At 36.8% G+C, this 22162-nt stretch overlaps 1 long non-coding RNA gene across 2 annotated transcripts in view; it reads left to right on the plus strand.

Annotated features, from left to right (window-relative positions):
* The window catches only part of LOC141492990 (uncharacterized), a 50825-nt gene extending 35098 nt beyond the window's left edge, over window positions 1-15727 (plus strand). The window contains exons 3-5 of one of the 2 annotated variants that reach the window (XR_012470097.1): window positions 5753-5825; window positions 8337-8389; window positions 15401-15727. This is a non-coding gene — a long non-coding RNA (uncharacterized LOC141492990). The remainder of the gene's footprint in view (window positions 1-5752; window positions 5826-8336; window positions 8390-15400) is intronic. The other variant, XR_012470096.1, reaches the window with a different exon arrangement.
* The last annotated feature ends 6435 nt before the right edge of the window (window positions 15728-22162 follow it).

Consider the following 22162-nt stretch of genomic DNA (forward strand, 5'->3'; position numbering starts at 1 on the left):
TTAGTAGAAATGCATTCATCACATGAAGTCTGGCCAATAGATGATAGAATTTGCAAGTCCCCCTGGAAAAATCAACACCATCATTCCGAAGATGAATGATTTCTAACTCAGCATCAGGGTATGATGTTTTAGATTATACATAATCCAATGAAGTTAACTATGGAAATAATTACCTTCTTGGAATTCCCTATGCCAATGAAATTACAAATTTTTCATATTTTCCTGTATTCTATTTGCCATGAATGAGAAACTCAAAAGCCTTAAAGAGAGGTCAAAAATGTGTCTACTGTGTACAAAATATTATGCTGGACATTGTAGACACAAAGATAAAAAATGACTCTATTTGGGAACTCCTATTGGGGAAACTTCTAATGATCTAGTTTGGCAAATAACTCGAAACTTGTCATATAAGAATACCTAAAAGAATTTGTGATAATCAAGGGGAATTCCTTTCCAATAACTGAGAATCTGCGATCCAAATATGACTTAGTACATAAATCCTAGAGAGTTACCTTTAAAAAAACCATGCAAATATAAAAATATATCTAACAATTCAAGGAAAGGTATAAATGTCAAATGATTGTCTAAAACAATAATTTCTACTAATTCTAAGGGGTGGATGATAACAATGAAAGTCCTCTAAAACTGTCAAAGTGCTTTATACATGTTAACTCATTTTATCCTCACAATCCTATAAGGTAGGATACTTCATTATTCTCATTTTGTAGGTAAGAGAAATTGAAGCTAAGAGATAGTAAATGACATGTCCAAGGTCCCACAGCTAGTAAAAGTCTGAAGCTGGATTCAAACACTGGTCTTCCCAAAAATTCCCAATAAGAGAGCTAGAGTGGTCAGGAACATCTTCAAAAAGGATATGAGACTGGAACTGGACTTTTAAAGGATGACTAATATTCACAGATAAGAATCTATTCCAGGACATGGAAACATGATGAGAGGGGGTGCAGGGGAAATATAGAAATAGCATTGATGATATAAATCTGACTATAATGAACTTTGAATTGAAAAGGTAGGTAGGGATGTGATTAAGGAAGACCTATTCAGTTAAAGTAGTACAATGAATAGAGCACCAGGTCTGAAGTCAAGAAGATTGAGTTCCAATCTGGTCTCAGACACTTAGGATCTTATGACCTAGACAAGTCATTTAATGCTATTTTTCCTATTTGCTCATCTATAAATGAGTTGGAGAATTAAAAGGCAAATCACTCCATTACTTTTTTTTATCAAGAAAATCCCTAATAGGATCACAAAGATTTGGACACAACTGAAAAAGAAAAGTGAACAGCAATTTACTTCTCAGACGTTTTTACACCATGTTGTCAGATTGTCTCCGGCCATCATTCTCTTCGCCTTCACTTGAACCTTAGATTCTGTCCTTGGGTTCTTTCTGCTAGGTGAACTTTTGTCTTACTTCCATGTCACCAGAAGAGTGAGCACTCCATTCACCTTGTCTGACTCCCCACTCCTTTTTCTGGGTTGTATTTCCCTATTAGAATGTAAGTTCTTTGAAGGCAAGGACCATCTTGCCTACTTTCATTTATATTTCTAGCACTCTTCATAGTGGCACATAGCAAATGAATACTTCATCCATCCATCCAAATATCTATCCATCATCCATTTATCTAACTTATCTATCCATCCATCTATCCGTCCGTCCGTTCATCCATCCATCTATCTATCTATCTATCTAACTACCACCTTCCTACTGATCTCTGAGTTATTGATCCGCTGCAGTGAAGGGAGTTTCCACAGTGAGATTTCCCTTCCAATGATAAAAATCACAAGATGCCAAAATGTGTAATCTATATCTATATTTATATCTATATCTATATCTATATATCCATATAACTATGAGAAGGCTTAAGAAAATTTTAGAATAATAAACCCAGTTTACTATTTTAAGAAGAGAATTGCAAAGGAATACATAGCTAAAACTGGATTTTTATTTTTAAGGGAGAGAATATAGGCTAAATTAAGCTAAATTAAGTTTTGTTGAATTCTGTTTTAAACAAAAGTCTTTTAGAGAATTGAATACCCTCTGGGAGAAGAGCTATCTCACATGTAAAAACTGAACCAATTAATCTTCATACATTTATTAAGCACCTACTATGTATAACACTGTGTTAAGAGCTAGAGACACAAATCTCAAAGGAGTTTATAGCTTATTGAGTCAAGCAGGGAGAGTCAGTGGCAAACCACTCCAATCTAACAAGTATTTATTAAGTGTCTACCATATACCAGATACTACTCTAAGAATAAGGATGTGATTTCAATAGTATTGAAATTCCCAGGTGAGGAAATTTCCTCTACCTGTTCAGGCTGGTATTTTTTCTACAATTTACAGTCATAGGTTTGCATAGGACATCTAGAGCTTAAGTACTGTGTCCAAAAAGAAGACCTTCAACCCAGTCTTCTTGATTTTTGAGGCTAGCTCTCTCCACCATGTCATACTATCTGTCTTACAAGGACATAAGGCTTGGGGAAGCTAGGTGATACAATGGATAGAGCACTGACCCTGGAGTCTGGAGGACCTGAGTTCAAATCCAGTATTAGATAACTATTATTTATTTACTAGCTGTGTGGCCTTGGCCAAGTCACTTAACCCCATTGTTCACCAAAAACCCAAACAAACAAGAACAAAAACCATGAAGATTCAAGGCTAAATATAGCCTCCCTTCAAGGGGATTACACTCTAGTAAACAACATACAAATCTACCCACTCATTTTCACATGAACTTTGACTGGTTTATTAACAAATGTACTGAAATCTACTCAAATGCTTCATCAGGATGTGGAACAAATGCAAGGATCTCAAGAGCTACTGTGTCAAACATGCACAAGCTGAGGTAGACCCTGACAAATTGGAGAGAGTATAAGTAGGGGGTCTGTTAATAGTGTGTCCTAGTAACACAGAGCAGCTGGCTAAATTAAAAGGATCTCATCAGCAAAAATCAAACCATCATAGGGTGATCATTATTTTATCTTTTTTTCTTTTTTGCAAGGCAAATGGGATTAAGTGGCTTGCCCAAAGTCACGCATTTAGGTAATTATTAAGTGTCTGAGGTCAGATTTGAACTCAGGTACTCCTGACTCCAGGGTCAGTGCTCCATCCACTGTATTACCTAGCCACCCCAATAATAGCTCATTATTGAAGACCAAAATGACACTACTATGGTTTAAGACAAATTACAGCACATCCACCTGTGGCAGATATGATCAATAAGATCTCAGAATGCTCTACAATACATCAGACACAAATAGGCCCAGTGAATAACTGGAGTATTTATCCTAAACATAGATATAGATATAGATATAGATATAGACATAGACATAGACATAGACATAGACATAGATATAGATATAGATATAGATATAGATATATAGATATAGAATCACATTTTCTTTGAGCTGCTTTAATTCTGTCTTGCTTAGAGAGCTCAACACATTAACTGATGAGGGTACCCTATGCTGGGTGGTCCTATGCTAGTGTCTCCCATGCCTTACAATCAATACTAAAGTTCTTAAGAGAGACCTTCAGGGTATCCCAGTACTTACAGTACTTAGAGGTCCTATATGTAATTAAATTAGAATGACTTTTCTTTACTATATCTAGTAAGGATTTATTGTATAATTGGGGCAGAGGGTGGTACTTAAAAGGGTTGGATATAAAGAGTTGGACATAATGAGATTAGGAAATGATTTTATCTTAATCCATACTATAGTTACCAAGGTTTTTAATAACATGATTGGGGTGCTAAAGGGACAGTGGGAGAGAATGTACCAGATACTTTGGTTGGGAAGGGCTGTAGCCCTATGACTGAAGTACCATAGAAATGGAGAAAGATAGTATACTTAGAGAGGCTGGACTTATAAATATCATGAAGAGATATGTTTTTCTTGAAACTGGCTACAGTTGGAGGAAGAATACTTGGAGGGGAGGGTACAAATGATTTAGCTTTTCATGATACTCTGGCTCATGAGGATTGTGTGTCCATGGAGAATATTTGAAAAAGCCAGTAAGGCATTAAAGTTATTATAATTTGATGTGATTCATGACTCTTCAGAAATGTATCTCTAATGAGACAAAAAAGGGGAGGGTATTTAGTGACTATGAGGCAATGCTTCTTACCAATGAATCAATCTTTAATTGATTGTACTTCTATTGATAGTACTTTGATTGATCAATACTTCTATCAGGTCAGATTAAAAGCATATATTCTGAAAAGGGGAGGATGTAAGCACAAGACAGGATTAAAACAATAAAAATATAAAAAGGACTATACTAGGAGAAGTCTAGGCATTAGTGGCTTAATAATACCAGGTGAAGAGGCACAATGACCTTTTATAGTGGGGGGGGAGGGAAGATGTGAACACTGAGTAAATCCAACTCAATAGATTTGGCCCAGAGAGGGAATAACATATTTCCAGTTGGGTCTGAAAATCTTTTCTACCCTCCATGGAAGTAAGGTGGTGGAGAAAGGGAAAGAAAAGGGAAGAAGGGACTGATAAAAGTAAAAGTATAGACAAAAGTATAAGTAAAAGTAATATAAGTGAAAGTAAACTTAAAGCTAAAATTTAAAAGAAAAGTTAAAGGGGAAAGGGATCAAAACATTGGTGAGAAAAAATGAGAGGAAATGAAAGAGAAAAGTACAAATGAGGAAATAAAACATGGAGGGAAATAAAGATGTATTAATCTTTTGTTTGTTTTTAGGTTTTTGCAAGGCAATGGGGTTAAGTGGCTTGCCCAAGGCCACACAGTTAGTTAATTATTAAGTGTCTAAGGCCAGATTTAAACTCAGGTATTCGTGACTCCAGGACTGGTGCTCTATCCACTGCACCACCTGGCTACCCCATGATGTAGTAATCTTAACTATAAATGTGAATGGATTAACTTTCCCATAAAATGGAAGTGGATAGCAGAATGAATTAAAAAACCATAATCCTACAATATGTTGTTTACAAGAAACACATTTGAAGCAGAGAGATTCACAAAGGTTGAAGGTAGGAGTACTGTTTGGTTCTTGTCCTTCATTATCAAAGAAGATCAAAATGGCATCACTATGTTTGAAACAACTTACAGTGTGTCCCATTGTGACTGATCAGACCAATATGAGTTTGGAATGTTCTTCCACAGGTTGGGTATAAATAGTCCATGTAAAAACCTGGGGTGGGTACTCTAAATTTATTGATGTCATGTTTCCTTTGAGCTGCTTCAATTCTTCCTTCCTCATATAGTGCAGGACCTCACTGATGAAGCGTGCCATGTTGGACAGTCCTGTGACAGTGTCTCCCATGATGTACAAATAATTCTAAAGTTCTTCAATGAGACCTTTGGGGTATCTGAGTATTGCTTCTTCTGACTCCCTTGTAACTGCTTGCCCGGTGTGAATTCTCCATAAAATAGTTTTGCTTTGGGTTTTTTTTTTGCAAGCATACATCTGGCATTCTAAAAATGTCTAGCCCATTGTAGTTGTACTTTCCATAGGAATGTTGAAATACTAGGCAGTTTAGCTTGAAAAAGGACCTCAGTGTGTGGTATCTTCTCCTGCCAGGTGATCTTTAGAATCTTCCTAAAACAATTTAAATGGGAGCTATTCAGTTTCCTGACAAGGCACTGGTAGACTGTCCTGATTTTACAGGCATATAACAATGAGGTCAGTACAATGGTTCTGTAGACCTTCAGTAGACCTTGGTAGTCAGTCTAATACCTCTCCTCTCCCATACTTTCTTTCAGAGCCTCCCAAATACTGAGCTGGTCTGGCAATGACTGTGTCAATATATACCTCTTTGGAAAGGAAACTGACAAGGTAAGTGAACTTGTCCACAGTACTCAAAACTTCTCCATTTGCTATATAATCAATGGTTCCACATACAGATGGTGTGGTGCTAGATGATGGAGCACCTGTATTTTCTTGGTGTTAATTGTTAGGCCAAAATTAGGACAAGAAGTAGAGAATTGATCCATACTTTGTTGCATCTCAGCTTCAGAGACTTCATCAAGTGCACAATCAGCTGCAAACAGAAGATCCTACATCAACACTCCCTCAACTTTGGTCTTGTAGCCTTTTCAAGTTGAAAAATTTGCCATCAGTGTGGTAGCTAACCTTGAGACCATGTTCATCCTTAGTGAAGGAGTTTGATAACATGACTAAAAACATCATGCTACAATCTATGGGAGCAACAACACATCCTTGTTTTACTCCATCATTGACTCCATTGGAAATCTTGGGAGAATCATCCACTATCCAGAACCTGGGCACCTAGACCATCATGACATTGACAAACAATACTGATGAAATTCTGTAGGTAACCAAATTTTGACAAAATTTTCCATAAACCCTCATGACTAATGGTATCAAAGGACTTTGTTAGATTTATAAAAGTTGTATACAGACCTCTGTTCTGTTCTTAGCATTTTTCCTGGAGTTGTCAGGCAGCAAACACCATATCAACAGTTTTTCATCCTTTTCTTGAAACCACACTGGTTGTCAAGGAAGTGAAGGATCAGCCTATTGAGAAGGACTCTGGCAAGGATCTTACCAGCAAAAATTAAGAGAGAAATGCCCTTGAAGTTGTCACAGGACAATCTACTCCCTTTACCTTTATAGAGATGGGCAATGGATAAACTCTTCATGCCATTAACCAAGAAAAATTTCAGTCAGTTTTTGGATGAACAATGTACCTCGCCCACCTTATAGACCTCAAATGGAATAGAATCAACACCAGGTGCTTTGACATTTGAAAAGAGTCTAATGGTATTCAAAACCTCTTCAGTTGAAGTTTCAACTAGGCACTGATTCACTTCAATTTGAAGTAAATGGTCAATGGCTTCTGTATTGATTGATGATGGTCTTTTAAGAACACTATAGAAGGGTTCAACCCATCTCTGTAGGATCATGTCCCTATCATTAATCAATGTGAATCCATCAGCACTGAGTAGTTGAGATGCACCATATGTTGTTGGCCCATAAACAGCCTTCAGGACATCATAAAAGCATTTTGGTTTGTTACAATCTGCATAAAGTTGAATTTCATCTGCCTTCTTCCTGAGCCAAGAGTCCTGCATCTCTCTCTAAGCTTCATTTGAACTTTACTTCTGATGGAATTAAATGCTATCTTATTATTACTAGATGAACTATCCTGCTGGTAAACCCTGTGGAGGTCTCATTTTTCATTTAACAGCTTCTGTGTTTCCCCATCATTTTCTGTTTTTTAGGGGTTTTTTCCAAGGCAAATGGGGTTAAGTGGTTTGCCCAAGGCCACACACCTAGGTAATTAAGTGTCTGAGACCAGATTTGAACCCAGGTACTCCTGACTCCAGGGCAGGTGCTTTATCCACTACGCCACCTAGCTGCCTCCCCATAATTTTCATCAAACTTCTCTTGGTGTTTGCGAATGTTCTGGCAGATAAGCTGGCAGTGCTGTACACCAGATCTCTGAAAGCTGCCCACTCTTTTTTCTGCTCCACTGTTACCAACTGTGTTGGCTAGGTTTTTCCTCCTAGTAAGCAACAAACTGTTCCCTCTCAGAGAGACACTCTAATTTCTTGACATTAATTCTTCTAGTATTCTTTTAGCCTTGGGGCTGCTGGTTTTGTTGAATGTGAATATTTAGCTTAGAGAGGATGAATCTGTGATCAGTCCAGCACTCTGCATCATACATTGCCTTTGTTACTCTCACATCCAGTCTCTGTCTCTTCTCCTTACAATCACATGGTCTAATAAATGCGTGTTTGCTAAGAGGGTGCATCCAGGAAATTTTATTGCATTTAAGTATATGGAAGACAGTGTTTGTGATGAAAAGGTCATAAGATATACAAGTCTTCAGTAGAAGGTGACCACTGCTATTGCTGTTTCCAACTCTATTCCTCCCAGGAACTCCCTGACTTGTCTGTTAATCTGAGCCTACTCTAGCATTACAGTCACCCAGATTTATAAGTTTGTCCTCTTTTAGTACATTGATGATAAGGGTCTCCAGGACTTCATATAATTTTTCTTTTACTTCATCAGTTAACTTCATCAAATTCATGATGGGAGCATAGGCACTGATGGTGGTGGCATGGCATTTTTCTGGAAGGGCCATGAGCCTATAATTCACTCCTTTTGGTAGGCATTCAAGATATTTGACTAGATTAATTTTGATTGCAAAACCTACCCCAGCTTCATGGCATTCCCTTTCACTACAGTGACTCCAGAAACATGTGTATTCAGCTCCACTTAAGTTAGCTGGCCTTTATTTGCCAGTCTTGTTTCACTCAGGGCTTGTTATTTAGATACTATACCTGCTGAGTTCTCTCACAAGAGCTTTTAATTTTTCAGGTCTTTTGGATCTTGTGTTGTCTATGAATGTGTGCATGTTCCATGTACCAATGGTGAGTGGAATCTTCTTTGAAGAAGTTTTTGTAGATATTTTATAACTCACTCATACTGTGGTTGAGTCATACCCCTCCTGCTGCAGTAATTAGGCCAGAGTTGGGTAAGTAGACAATTTCTAGGGCACCTTTTCTAGCCTCTTCCTCACATTAGGAGGTAAGCAGTATGAACCTTAAAAGGGTATCTCAATATCCCAGAAGGCTGCCCAATTTCATTTCTGCTTTCAGGGGAACATGATTCACTGGCCTGTGTCATTTGTGTGCAGGGTTGTGACTACATCTCCCAGTGTATCCACACCTGCTGATTCATCATGTTCCTGTTGCCATAGAACTTTGAGGAATGCTTATGAGTGATGTCTTTTGTTGCATGGTAAATTGGATTTAAGTGAAGTAGAGTTGCCTGAAGTCAACTGCCTCACTCTCTTATCCAAAGTCTTCATGATCCAGCAGAACAAGACAGAGTCAAGACAACTGGTTATGGCAGTAGATGACCTTGGCATCTTAGATGTCTAACCAAGCTCTAAGCACTCCATAGCACCTGCTTCAACTGGCTTCATAGCTGGTGAAAGAATTGTTCTCTGCTCATTCCACCAGTGGAAGACTTCACATGCTTTGAGCAGACACTCCCCACTGATCACTGATGAATTTGAGATTTCCTTGGTTACTCTTAACCTTTTTTAGACCCCCTGCTGCAATAATTTACCCAGTATGGCCACTGTACATGCTACAGCTTCTTGGAGCTACATTTGAGAGTTAGAAAAGTGGACATCAAAAGTAGAAAGTAGCCCTCATACCAAGGTACTAGTCTTCCTTGAACAGACTATTGTGCTGTAATAAACTACGAATGGTCAGACTCTAGAGAAGCATGAAAAGAATTATAGGAACTAATGCTAAGTGAAGGGAGCAGAACCAAGAGATCATTGTACACATTAACAACATGGTGAGTTGATCAACTCTGATGGATGCAGCTCCTCTCAGCAGTTCAGAGAGCAAGGACAGCCCTAGGAGACCTGTTATGAACAATACTATCCACATCTAGATAAAAAAAACCCAGATCAAACAAACAAGAAAAAAACATTGAATCTGAATATTCATTTTTTTAAAATTTCTCTTTTGCTTTTCCTTTCCATTCCATGATTTTCTTTCTTTTCCCTTAATCCTAATTCCTCTTCAGAAAATGACTAATATGTAAACATACTAAACACAAATATACATGTACAATGTCCACAAGATTGTTCACCACTGAGGGGAGGGGGATGGGAAGGCAAGGTGGAAGGAAATTATATAACTTATAAATATGTATATGGTTGAATATTGGAAAGCTTCCATAACATGTAATTGGAAAAATAAAATACATATTCTATTTCTTTTGGTCCTCACAAAAATACAAGTCAAGTGTTCTTGTTATTCTCATTTTATAGATAAAGAAGCTGAGACTGAGAGAGTGTAAGTGCCTTTCCCAGAGAGTGTTTGAAGAAGGATTAAAACACAGGTCTTCCTAACTCCAAGTTCAATATTCTACCTGTTGAATTAACTAGGTAGTAAATTTCCTTCTCCCAAATATATTCATATTTTATGCTGCTTTGGTGCTTATAAAGATCATTCCAAGGTCCAAATTGGAATTGTAAAAAAATTTATAAAAGTAAAACAAATAATTAATATTAGCAAAAAAAATAAAAAGGGGAGAAAACAAACTTTATCTCCAAATATGGATAGTATTCCTGACAAACTGAAAAGACAGTCTAAGGCTATCAGCTCATATAGACCTATCTATTCTTAAAGGTAAACTCAAAAAAGATGATTATAACAATCATGGTGATGATGGCTAATATTTATAGAATGCTCTATGGCTTTGGGGCAGCTAGGTGGTGCAATGGATAGAGTACTGGTCTTAGAAACAGGAGGGCCTGAGTTCAAATCCAACTTTATACACTTAATAATTACTATCCCTATTTTACAGGTACAGCAATTAAGGGCTTATAAAAGTAAAGAGACTTACCCTGGGTAAACAAGTGAGTGTCTGAGGCAAGATTCACACTAATTTTCCTGGCTCCAACATTTTGTCAATTAGCTTCCTGTTGCATTTTATGGCCACAGCAAACAGCAAAGATCATCTACTGAGACAGTGAAAGGGAGGACTGTGACAGCAGAAGAAATACCAACTCAATTGTGATAATGTACCCTCAAATATATAGGAAGCATGGAAATATTGAGGCATAAAGGAAACAGTTCTATCTAATCAACAATCAAGTGACTTATCCAATGTAGAACAAGGACTAGAGCATTGAGGAGTCTCCTTAGTCCCAGAGCATTCAACACTATACCAGTTGATGACTGCCTAATCAGCAATGGAAAAAAACAACTATCTAAGATTCATTCTGGGAAGCTAGGTAGTGCAGTGGATAGAGTCTAGGGCTTGGAATCAGTAAGATTCATTTTCAGGAGTTCGAATCTGATCTCAGGTACTTACCAGTTGGGCACTTATTAGATCTTGGGCAAGACACTTAATCCTATTTATTACAGTTTCATCATCTGTAAAATGAGCTGAAGAAGGAAATGGCAAACCACTCTAGTATCTTAGCCAAGAAACCCCAGATAGGGTCATGAAGAGTCAGACATGCCTGAACAACAAAAACAAAAAGTTCATTCCAACTTCTAATCTTGCCATGGTCATCTCAAAGAGATTCATCATGATTCAAAAAGAATTATCTGGGGGTGGCTAGGTGGTGCAGTGGATAGAGCACCAGCCCTGGAGTCAGTAGTACCTGAGTTCAAATCCTGCTCAGACACTTAATAATTACCCAGCTGTGTGGCCTTGGGCAAGCCACTTAACCCCATTGCCTTGCAAAAAAAATGAATTATTGAGAAATTTTTCACATTTATCCATTTTAAACTAAGTACATTGATCTGGCTTTGGGGATGAAAGAATGACTGGATACTGTAGTACATGTTCTAGAATTAATCTTGAACTACCATTTTATTTCCTTAGAAGCATGACAATTGTTCAATGTTAGATGCACCACTACTAACTTTATTGAACTTGCCTCAGGAATAACAGGAGATAGTCAATTTGAAGGAATGTCTTCATTAAGGAAATGCCCATGACCCTGGGAAAACCCCAGTATTTGAAGACATATCTTAGTGTAAATTGGGACTATCTTGAAAACAATAATTACAAAATATTTTAGTGTACTTTCACTGTGAATAAATTATTCCTGTTGGGAAACTTGGCAAATACAATTGTCCTTATAGGTTTACCTACACAATAGATGCATTCCTGAAAAGTTGTGAATAAATCCAGTTTTTGCTTATAGCTAACATTATAAAAGAACTGAAGGAGAGCACTATTTAAAGAAGCCTTAGATGAAAAGAGAATTAACTGAACACCCATTTTGCTTTTCATTTAAAACTTACATCAAACCTTACTTTGTAATCTTACTTCTCTCCTGCTTCTCCAATAGGAAAAAATTCTCACATGACATATTCAAAGGAGAGACAGTTTACTAAAGACCTTGAGTCTGATGACTTAAAGTCTTCTCCTCAAATATTGTCATGCATTCTGGCAAGCTATGTCACTCAGAGTCAATTTCCATGACTATAAGCAAAACAAAACTAAAAAATCAAAAGCTTTGATCTTCACACTTAATTTTCTGTTATTAAGTTTTTTGTCACTGAGTTTTAATGAGGGCTCTAACATCCCTTAACTCCTAACAAAGGATAACACTTTTATCCATCTCACACAACCACCAGTAGTATTTCAGTCTTTCATCACTTCTTCTCTGGACTGCTTTAATAGTTTCTTGAACAATCTCTCTAGCTTAAGGTGACACCCTTGCTCAAAAATAAAAAATAAAAATAAAAAACTTTTATTCTATCTTCTTGCTGATAGACTTTAATGCCCTCCACAATCTGGCTGTCATCCGTCTTTTCAATCTTATATTGATGTAGATAATTACAAATGTAGCAAAAACAAAATCTGTTAAATGGGTAGAGATTCCAGTTCTTGGGATTCTGCCTCCTTTGGACATTGTTACTTTTAGCTTTTACCTATTTTCCCTTTCACTTAACTTTGGCCTGGACACTGGCAGGTAGAAAATGACATGTTGAAATTGGAGATCAAGTGCCTTGGGAAAGGAAAGACCACATGTGTGGTTTGCCATTGAGGGATGCTTGGCTCCAAAGTGTAAGACCACTTCCAAGCAGCACCCTCTGTCCAGCCTACCATAAAGGAGTATATAACAGGAAGCACAGCCCCTGCAAACTCTTGCTTCTTCCAGCCTCCCATCCAGAAGGATGGGGCTTTCTCTGGCTCTTCTTTAATCCATATGGAACTGGTTAAGCCAAATTTCATGGCTGCCTGCCCTTCTCTCTCTCTCTCTCTCTCTCTCTCTCTCTCTCTCTCTCTCTCTCTTTCTCTCTCTGTGTTTCTCTGAGTCTTTTTGTGTCTCTGTCTCTATCTTTGTCTCTGTCTCTGTCTCTATCTCTGTCTCTCTGAGTCTTTCTGGGTCTCTTTCTGTCTGTCTGTCTGTCTGTCTGTCTCTCTCTCTCTGTCTCTGTCTCTCTGAGTCTTTCTGGGTCTCTTTCTGTCTCTCTGTCTCTCTGTCTCTCTCTGTCTCTCTGTCTCTCTGTCTCTCTGTCTCTCTCTCTCTCTCTCTCTCTCTCTCTCTCTCTCTCTCTCTCTCTCTCTCTCTCTTTCTCTTACTTTCCAGACTTCTGCTGAGCCTGGCAGCAGGCCTGCCAAGACTAATTAATAATCCACATGGCCTTTCTTTAATCTCTACTTAACTTTCCTATCACTTTCTTTTGTGTTGTAACTTCTTTGTTTTGTAATCTGTTTTCTTTTATACCTGCATGCCTAGGTCAAAAGAGTGATTCTTTACAGCAGATAATAGAACAATAGGCAATAATATCAACCTATTATTCTTCGCATTCTAGCATGTGTTCCAGTCAAACTGAAAAGCAATGTACTCTAAGAATTGGATTAGATTCCACCTTTTCCCTTGGATCATTCTGTTGTCCCTTTTACACTTTCTAGCTTGAATCAGATTTATTTATGTATATGCTATATCCCTATTGTTTGACTCTAAGTTTCTTGAGTTTCTTTTTTTCCTTCTATGAGTCCCTAGTGCCTTAGCAGAGTGTTTTGAAAATAATAGGTGCTTAATTTATTTTTGGTGATTGCAATTTGTTAAAAAGTTAAAGATAATGTTGTTTATCAAGTCATTAATGTGACAAAATTACTAATCCACTGATGGAAAAGCAAATGATTCCTGTATATCTATAAAACTGGCATGCTTAAGTAAAGTTCTTAAAGGAACTATAGTAAAATGATATAAATAAACTTGTTCAAGGCACAATGGTACCCTTAGATCTAACCATTCAGTAACAAAGATGGTGTGATACATGCAAATTTGACCAACTAATCCCTTTTTTTTTGTTCAGTCTTTTCAGTTATTTCTAACTTTTCCTCTGACATCATTTGGGGTTTTCTTGACAAAGATACTGGAATGACTTTCCATTTCCTTCTCCAAACTGACCTCTTATTTATTAACTATTTCTTGAGCTAAGCAAAAAAAAAAAAATGCATTCACTTCTTTGAGTTCACTGTTTTAGGCTCTGCTCTTTAGTGGAAAAACAGAATAAATTTTATGGAAAGTGGTATTATGTAGTAGGGTTAGACTTAAGAGACCTGGGTACTTGTTCTAGCTCTTCCACATATTAGCTATATGATCATAGATAGATAAGTCATATCAATAACCTATGCCCAGTTCCATCCTCTGCAAGTTAAAGTAAAGGGTTCTGTTTCAGTTTCTCTTCTATTCTTTATCTATTCTATTCTGTTCTCTCTTGGTAATGTCACAGATTCCCAAGGATTCAATTCAATTCCCAAGGACAAAATTCAATGTCTATGCAAATGACTCTTAGGCATATATCCCCTGGTTTTATCTCTCTTCTAAGCTCTACTCATGCCTTACCACCTACCTCTTAGTTATCTGTACCCAGGTACCTCATTTGAATGTATGACTCAACATGTCCAGAACTTATTATCTACCTAAATCTACTTTTCCAACAAAATCCTCCATTAAAGGAAACACAGTTTCCAGTTACCTAGGTTCTCAGCTTCATTTTCATCTTTCTTCCTTGTTCTAATCAGTTACCAAATTTTTCTCAATTCCATCTCTGTAGAATATCTCACATCCGTTTACTTCTCTCTATTCATTACTCATCACTATATTTCATGTTCTCATTAGATGTCAGCTAAATTATTACAACAACATCCTAATTGGACTCCTATTTTAGAGCTCCCTCCTCCCCAAACCATCTTGCTCAAAGTTGTTGAAATAATCTTCTTAAAGCAAAAAATCTGAACATGTCACTCTGATGAAGGAGAATTTGGTGATGCTGTCAAGATAAGAATTCTTGAAAGTGAAAAACTCACAACTAGTTCTGAAGATAAAAAAGCTCAGGATTTTCATTTCACAAGTCTGAAAAATTCACAGATTAAACTTTTTTCCTGGAGAGACAATATGTTGTCTTCTCATCCTGTACCTAGTTTGCTTAGGGTCATTTTCATTAGGAAAGAGCTGACAGTATGTTTGGCTTTGTAAAATCTGTTCAAAAGTTTGACTAGCTTTCACCCTTAGACCAGGGAAGCTGCCAGTCAGCACTTCTGTTGTTTCTGAGTCCTGGGAATATCCAGCATGCAAATTCTATGACCTCAAAAATAAAGATTTTGAATAGGGGTCAATTAAAATCCTGTGATGTATTTTGTCTTTGATTCCAGGAATATCAGAGACTCAAGCTTTTCTAATGGGAATAGGCTCTGTTTGTGGCTTAGCTTGTGGTGGAAAGAAAATGTAGCATTGGTTGAACTGTGAGAACAAATGTATTTCATATCTAGACTTCAAATAGTAAATGGGGAAGTGATGATGGGCCTCTATTTTGAGACTATCACAATCTTGGCATTTTTCTAGGACTTAAATTTTTTTTTCAAATTGTTTTCTCCTCTAGAACAACTCTGGGAGATCTATTATCAACAATGCCATCCCACATCCAGAAGGAAAAACAACAGTAACAACAAAAAGCACAGAATCTGAATGTATATTATATTCACTTTGCTAAAACATGTCTTATGTTTGTCCTACCTTATCATGCTTCTCTTTCATTTCCCTGAGTCCTAGTTCCTCTTACACAAAATGACATATGTAAATGTGTTGAACACAATGTACATATACAACTTCTACAAACTGTCCACCACCAGGGAGAAAGGTGGGAGAAAAATATGTAACTTACAAATTTGCAAATGGATGAACTATGAAAAACATTCATAGCATGCAACTGGAAAAATAAAATAAAATATCAACTTTAAAAATTGCTTTCTCTCCTCCAAGTATCTCATTTTTTGTCTCTCCTAATCTTGAACTTCAGGCAGAGGTGGAAGCTGCACTACTGTGAATGCTATTCATCTCTGATAATAACTACTGCTATGTTAGGTTTTGTTATTAGAGAAATTTGGGGTGTTCTAGCCTCAGGTTTGAGAATGTATGAATGAATTCACAAAGGACTGACCCAGAAGTATTTAGAGACAAAAAGATGTATTCTGTTAAGGTAACAGAGTAAAGATATTAGACAGTAAGTGAATAAAGTTTGGTGTGATTGACTGATCAGCTGCAGCCTTCAGAAGATACACTGCAATAGCATCATGGAAAAGGAATTAAGGACAGTTACAAGAACATTACAACTGAACTGATAACAGCCATGGTGGGGTGGGAGGATGAGCACAACAAGAAGGGGTAGCATAAAGAGGGGATTTAAGAATAATTGCAAGACAATTGCAACCGGGCTGATCCTCTGAGGAGATGAGAAGCTACAGGAGAAAGGCCAGGTTTATATAGAGAAGCAGGGCAGGTATATATGCTGAGAAAAGGATAAGCTAGGGACTAAGGAGTAGGTTCAGGTACTTCAGCATTCCCCTCTTGGGGACAGCCTCTGAAACTGTCAGCAAGATACACTGCATAGGAGTCTCCAACTCTCTTCTTGATAAGATAACTTTGAGCTTCTGTAAGACAATTTTGAATTATGGGATAGAGATATGGTCAGACTTTAGGTAGTTTCTGTGAGTTAAAAAATGGAATGGGGTTCAGTGTCAATGTAAGATTGATGTAAAGAATTATGAATGTAGCTTTAATGCTGTTAAAATCTTGTTAATTGTGGAAGGCTGTTTGCTCCTGAGATGTAAACCAAACTCTGTTGATTGTATCCTGTTTCCCCTTAACCCCTGTTATTTGTATCCTGTCTCCTATTTTCCCTTTCATCTAGCCTTGGCCATAGACCTGGCATGACAGGAAATGACATGTTGAACTTGGGGGTTTTGCACTTTGGGACAGGAAGGACCAGTTTCTAACTTGCCATTAGAAGATACCTGGCCCCAGGTGCAAGTCCATTCCTCAACCTACTTGTCCAACCTACTTCAGAAGGGTATTTAACAGGAAGTTCTGTCCCATCTTTTGCTTCTTCTTTGACTCTTCCATACAGTAAAATGAGTTTTTATCACACTCTTTCTTAGGCCACATGGAGCACTATGGGCCTCCCCCATGCCATGTAGTCAGACTAAGACAAGCCTCATGGCTGCTTACCCTTTAATCTCTCTATCTCTTTCTCACTCTCACTCAAACTTGACCTAGTCTGTACTCGGAGCGCTTACTGCTTTTGAAGGAGTTTTTAACCTTTTGACTTTGCTATATTTCTTGGTTTTGCTTTTGGTTTTTTTAGGTTTTTGCAAGGCAAATGAGGTTAAGTGGCTTGCCCAAGGCCACACAGCTAGGTAATTATTAAGTGTCTGAGACCGGATGTGAACCCAGGTACTCCTTACTCCAGGGCAGGTGCTTTATCCCCTGAGCCACCTAGCCACCCCCCCACCTTTGCTATATTTCTAATAAAATCCTAAGAAGTTTTAAAATCCTAAAGGAAACATGCAAATTCTTTTGCTTTTCAGTAGCCTTAGATCTTAGATCTTCTATCTCTATATCTCAGTGACAACAAGAACAGTTCAGAAAAAGGATAATTATTTAGCACAGAGGAAACAGATTAATTATGGAACATATTTCTCTAATATTTCCTCTGGTAAGTTTGACTGTTAACTTCTTTGTTCAATAAATTCGGCAAATCTCTATCACCTCTAGTATGAAATAAAAACTCCTTTGTTTGATATGTTAAGCCCTTCAGTCATTGTTACAACCTGCCTTTCCAGAAATTATACATATAACTTTTTCCTATATAGTATTTTTTGGTAAAACTAGGAATTCTTGCTGTTTTATAATTTAATCCTTCATCAATTATTTCTATGTCTTTATCTCTGCCTAGAATGAACATTCTTCACTTCTACATTTTATGATCCTTGGTTTTTCCCAAAGATTAACTCAAATGCCACTCCTAATACCTTACTTCATTCTCCTAGTTTTTTACCTAATACCCTCTAATTTTATCTTTTATATGTTTTGTATCCACTTATTTTGTATATACATTTATTGGGCAAAATCACGGGTACTCCTCTTCATCAGATTTTACTAAAGAATATCATGAGTTTAAGGGCAAACCCAGAGTGATGGTGAAATGTTTATTTTAAAAATCTCACTAAATCACAGACTAAAAATATAATTGTTATCAGAATACCCATGGATAGATTTCAAAGAGTATGTGAACTTGAATGGGAAAAAAAAATCTTTGTTTTAAATTCATTTCCCTTGTAATCCTATGTATTTGACCCTCTGCCAAATGTCTCAGAAGTGATTAAGAATACCTGCATTGTTTTACGTGTCAGTCTCCCAGAAAAGAATAGTAAGAATTATAAGGTACAGTTTCACATTTAAGTCTATACTGGTACATTCTTGTGAGTTTTTTTGGGGGGGGGTTTGGGGGGGAGGTTAAAGCATTTTTTCTACATGAAAGAAATAAATAGCTGTCCTATACTTCATCCGCATTGAACATCACATACATTTCTACACTCCTATTTGGGGAGAACCTAGATATGAACCAAATCTAAATTATTATTCCAGGGTTCTAGAGTAGGAGTGAGGCATAAAAAGGCTGAGAGTTCAAGAAAAAGAGCCTGCCTCCTCTCCATAGGGATTGCTAAGGATTGCACCCATGCTGCAAACATGAATTGAGAGATTGGAAATTCTTTATTTTTTTATTTAGTATTTTATTTTCCTCAGTTATATGTGAAAAGAATTAACACTTGAAGTTCCAAATTTTCTCCCTTTCTCCCTCCCCTTCCCACATTGAAAAGACAAATAATTTGGTATAGGTTATATATATATGTAGTCATTAAAAACATTTTCATAATAATTATGTCATAAAAGAAAATGTAGACGAAAAGAAAACTCCAAAAAAAGTAAAGATTTTAGAAAAGCATGTTTCAATCTGTGTTCAGACACCATCAGTTCCTTTTCTGGAGCTAGATAGCATTTTGTATCATAAGTCCTTCAGAGTTGTCTTGGATCATTGTATTGATGAGAATAGCTCAATCATCCACAGTTTATCATCCTACTATGTTGCTGTTACTTTACAGAAAGTACATTTCACTTTGCATCAGCTCATGTAAGTCTTTCTAAGAGCATCCTGATTATCATTTGTTATACCACAATAGTATTCCAGAAAAATCACCACAATTTGTTCAGTTATTCCCTAATTGATGGACGTCCCCTCAATTTATGATACTTTGCTACTATAAAAGAACTGTTACAAATATTTTCCTTTTTTAATATCTCTTATGGGATACAGACCTAATATTAGTATTGTTAGATCAAAGAGTATGTGTGGTTTTATAGCCCTCAGAGTTTTGTTCTACAAGACAATTGAATCAATTCACAACTCTTCCAACAATGCATTAATGTTTCATTTTTCCCACATTCTTTTCAACATTTGTCATTTTACTTTTCTGTCCTGTTAGCCTATATGGGAGAAATGAGGTAATACCTCAGAATTTTTTTAATTTGCATTTCTCCGATCAATAGTAAGCTAGAACATTTTTATATGATTATTGATAGCTTTGATTACTTCATCTGGAAACTATTCAGATCTTTTGGTCATTTATCAATTGGGAATGACTCCTATTTTTTATAAATTTGACTCAATTCTATATTTGAGAAATGAGATCTTTAAAAGAGAAATTTGCTTCAAATTTCCCTCCATCCTATTACTCCCCATTAATTCTATTCTCTCCTTTTACGCTATCCCCCCTCAAAAGCATTTTTCTCTAACTACTCCCTCCCCAAATCTGCCTTCCTTTCTCTTATCCTCTTTCACTCCTACTTTCCTAAAGGATAAGATAGATTTTTATACTCACTTGAGTGTGTATTCATTCTTTGGGTCAATTCCAATGAGAATAAGGTTCATTCTTTCTCCCTCCACTGTAAAAGCTTTTTCTTGCCTCTTTTATGCAAGATAATTTACCCCCATTCCACCTCTTACTTTCCCTTTCCTCCAAAATGCTTCTCTTATACCCCTTAATTTTATTTTTTTATACTAACCCTTCATACTCAACTCAGACTGGTATCCTCTGCCCAAATGATGAAATCATTCTTTAAAGTTACCAGTATCATCGACCTATGAAGGAATGTGAACAGTTTAACCTTATTAAGTCCCTTATGATTTTTTTAAAAGTTTTTTATATTTTTTTATTTAAGGCAATGGGGTTAAGAGTGACTTGCCCAAGGTCATACAACTAGGTAATGATTAAGTGTCCAAGGCTGGATTTGAACTCAGGTCCTCCTGACTGCAGGGCCAGTGCTCTGTCCACTGTGCCACCCTTCCTTATGATTTTCCTTTCCTGTTGACATTTTATACCTCTCTTGAATTTGAAGATCAAATATTCTGTTCAGATTTGATCTTTTCATCAGGAAAGTTTGAAAATCCCCTATTACCTTGATATTCACTTTCCCCTGAAAGATTATGCTCAATTTTGCTGCATGATTGATTCTTATTTGAATATTCATTTTGAAATATCATATTCCAAGTCTACCAATTCTTTAATGTAGAAGCTAGTAAATCTTGTGTTATCCTGTGTCTTCACAGTCAGGGATATTGTTTCTTTCTGGTTGTTTGCAATATTTTCTCCCTGATTTGGAAATAATGGAATTGGGCTATAATATTCTTGGGAGTTTTCATTTTGTGATCTCTTTCAAGAAGTGATTGGTGATTTTTTTAAATTTCTATTTTATCCTCTGGTTCTGTTCTATCTGGGAAATTTTCTTTGATAATTTCTTGAAAAAATGATATCTAGGTGCTTTCATGTTGATGAATAATTTTTAAATTATCCCTCTTAGATCTATTTGTCAGGCAGTTGTTTTTCCAATGAGATATTTCACATTGCTTCGATTTTTTATTATTTTGGTTTTATTTTTATGGTTTCTTGATTCTTCATAAAGTCATCAGCTTCTGTTTGCTCAATTGTAATTGTGAAGGAATTATTGTCTTCAGTGAATTTTTGCGCCACTTTTTCCACTTAATCAATTCTGCTTTTTTAAGACATTCTTCTCCTCAGTGGGTTTTTGTAACTCTTTTGCCATTTTACCTAGTCTGTTTTTAAGATGTTATTTTCTTCAAGATTTTTTGTCTCCTTTACCAAACTATTGACTCTTTTTTCATTTTCTCACATCAATCTCATTCTGTCCCCAATTTTTTCCTCTACCTCTTACTTGACTTTCAAAATCCTTTTTTGAATTCTTTCATGATCAAAGACCATTGTTATTTTTTCTATGGGTTTTGATCTTCCTTGTCACCATAGAAACATTTTGTGGTCAGATTATTTTTCTATTGTTTGCTCATTTCCCCAGTGTATTACTTGACTTTTAATTCTTTGTTAAAGTAAGGCTCTTTTTGCAGGGTGGAGGGCACACTGTTCCAAACTTCAGAGGTTTTGTATAGCTGTTTTCAGAGACACTTCTAAGGACCTATAAGTTTTCAGTTTTTCCAAGGTTGTATGATCTAAGGAGTGGTGTGTTTACTACTTTCCTGGCTTGTGAGTAATCTCAAGCACTTTTTTCCTGCTCTGGATCTGTAAGGGTTCCTGCTCACTATGTACACAAGCTCTGTTGTTAGTGCTCTTCCTTGCCCTGGAACTGCTACCCAGGTCTGAATATGGGCAGAGCAAGAGAGTTCTACTTCAGTGCTAACAAAGAGACCCCAGTAATATTCTGAAAAGTTATTCAATTCCCTTACTATCTCTAGACTGAAAGCTCTGGAAGAAGCTCCTGCCACTGCAGATTCAATCACCTTAAGGCCTGCCCCTAGTTTTCTGGGGCTAAGGCTGTGCTGGCATGCTCTTCTCTCACTTTGGTACAACAGACCTTTCTTGCTCACCTTCTAAGTTGTCTTGGATTGAAAAATTCTTTCACTCCATCTTTTTCTGAGTTCTTCCACTATAGAATTGGTTTAGAGTATTTAAAGGTATTTGGAGAAATTTGGGGAGAGTTCAGGTGAGCCCCTGCCTTTACCCACCATCTTAGCTCTGCCTCCTAGAAGGTTCTTTAGAAGAGGACAAGGACTCCAGCAGCAATTATTTTACATAGACAAGTTGTTTCCAATTGTTATCATTATCATTAATAGAATTATTGTTAATTAATAGTAGTAGTAGTAGTAGCAGTAGTAGTAGTAGTAGTAGTAGTAGTAGTAGTAGTACTAGTGGTGGTAGCAGTAGTAGTAGTAGTGGTAGTGATAGTAGTAGTACTTGTAGTAGTGGTAATAGTAGTAGTGATGGTAGTAGTAGTAGTA

Source organism: Macrotis lagotis, chromosome 7 (genome assembly GCF_037893015.1).
Source record: "Macrotis lagotis isolate mMagLag1 chromosome 7, bilby.v1.9.chrom.fasta, whole genome shotgun sequence".
Lineage (NCBI taxonomy): Eukaryota > Metazoa > Chordata > Mammalia > Peramelemorphia > Peramelidae > Macrotis > Macrotis lagotis.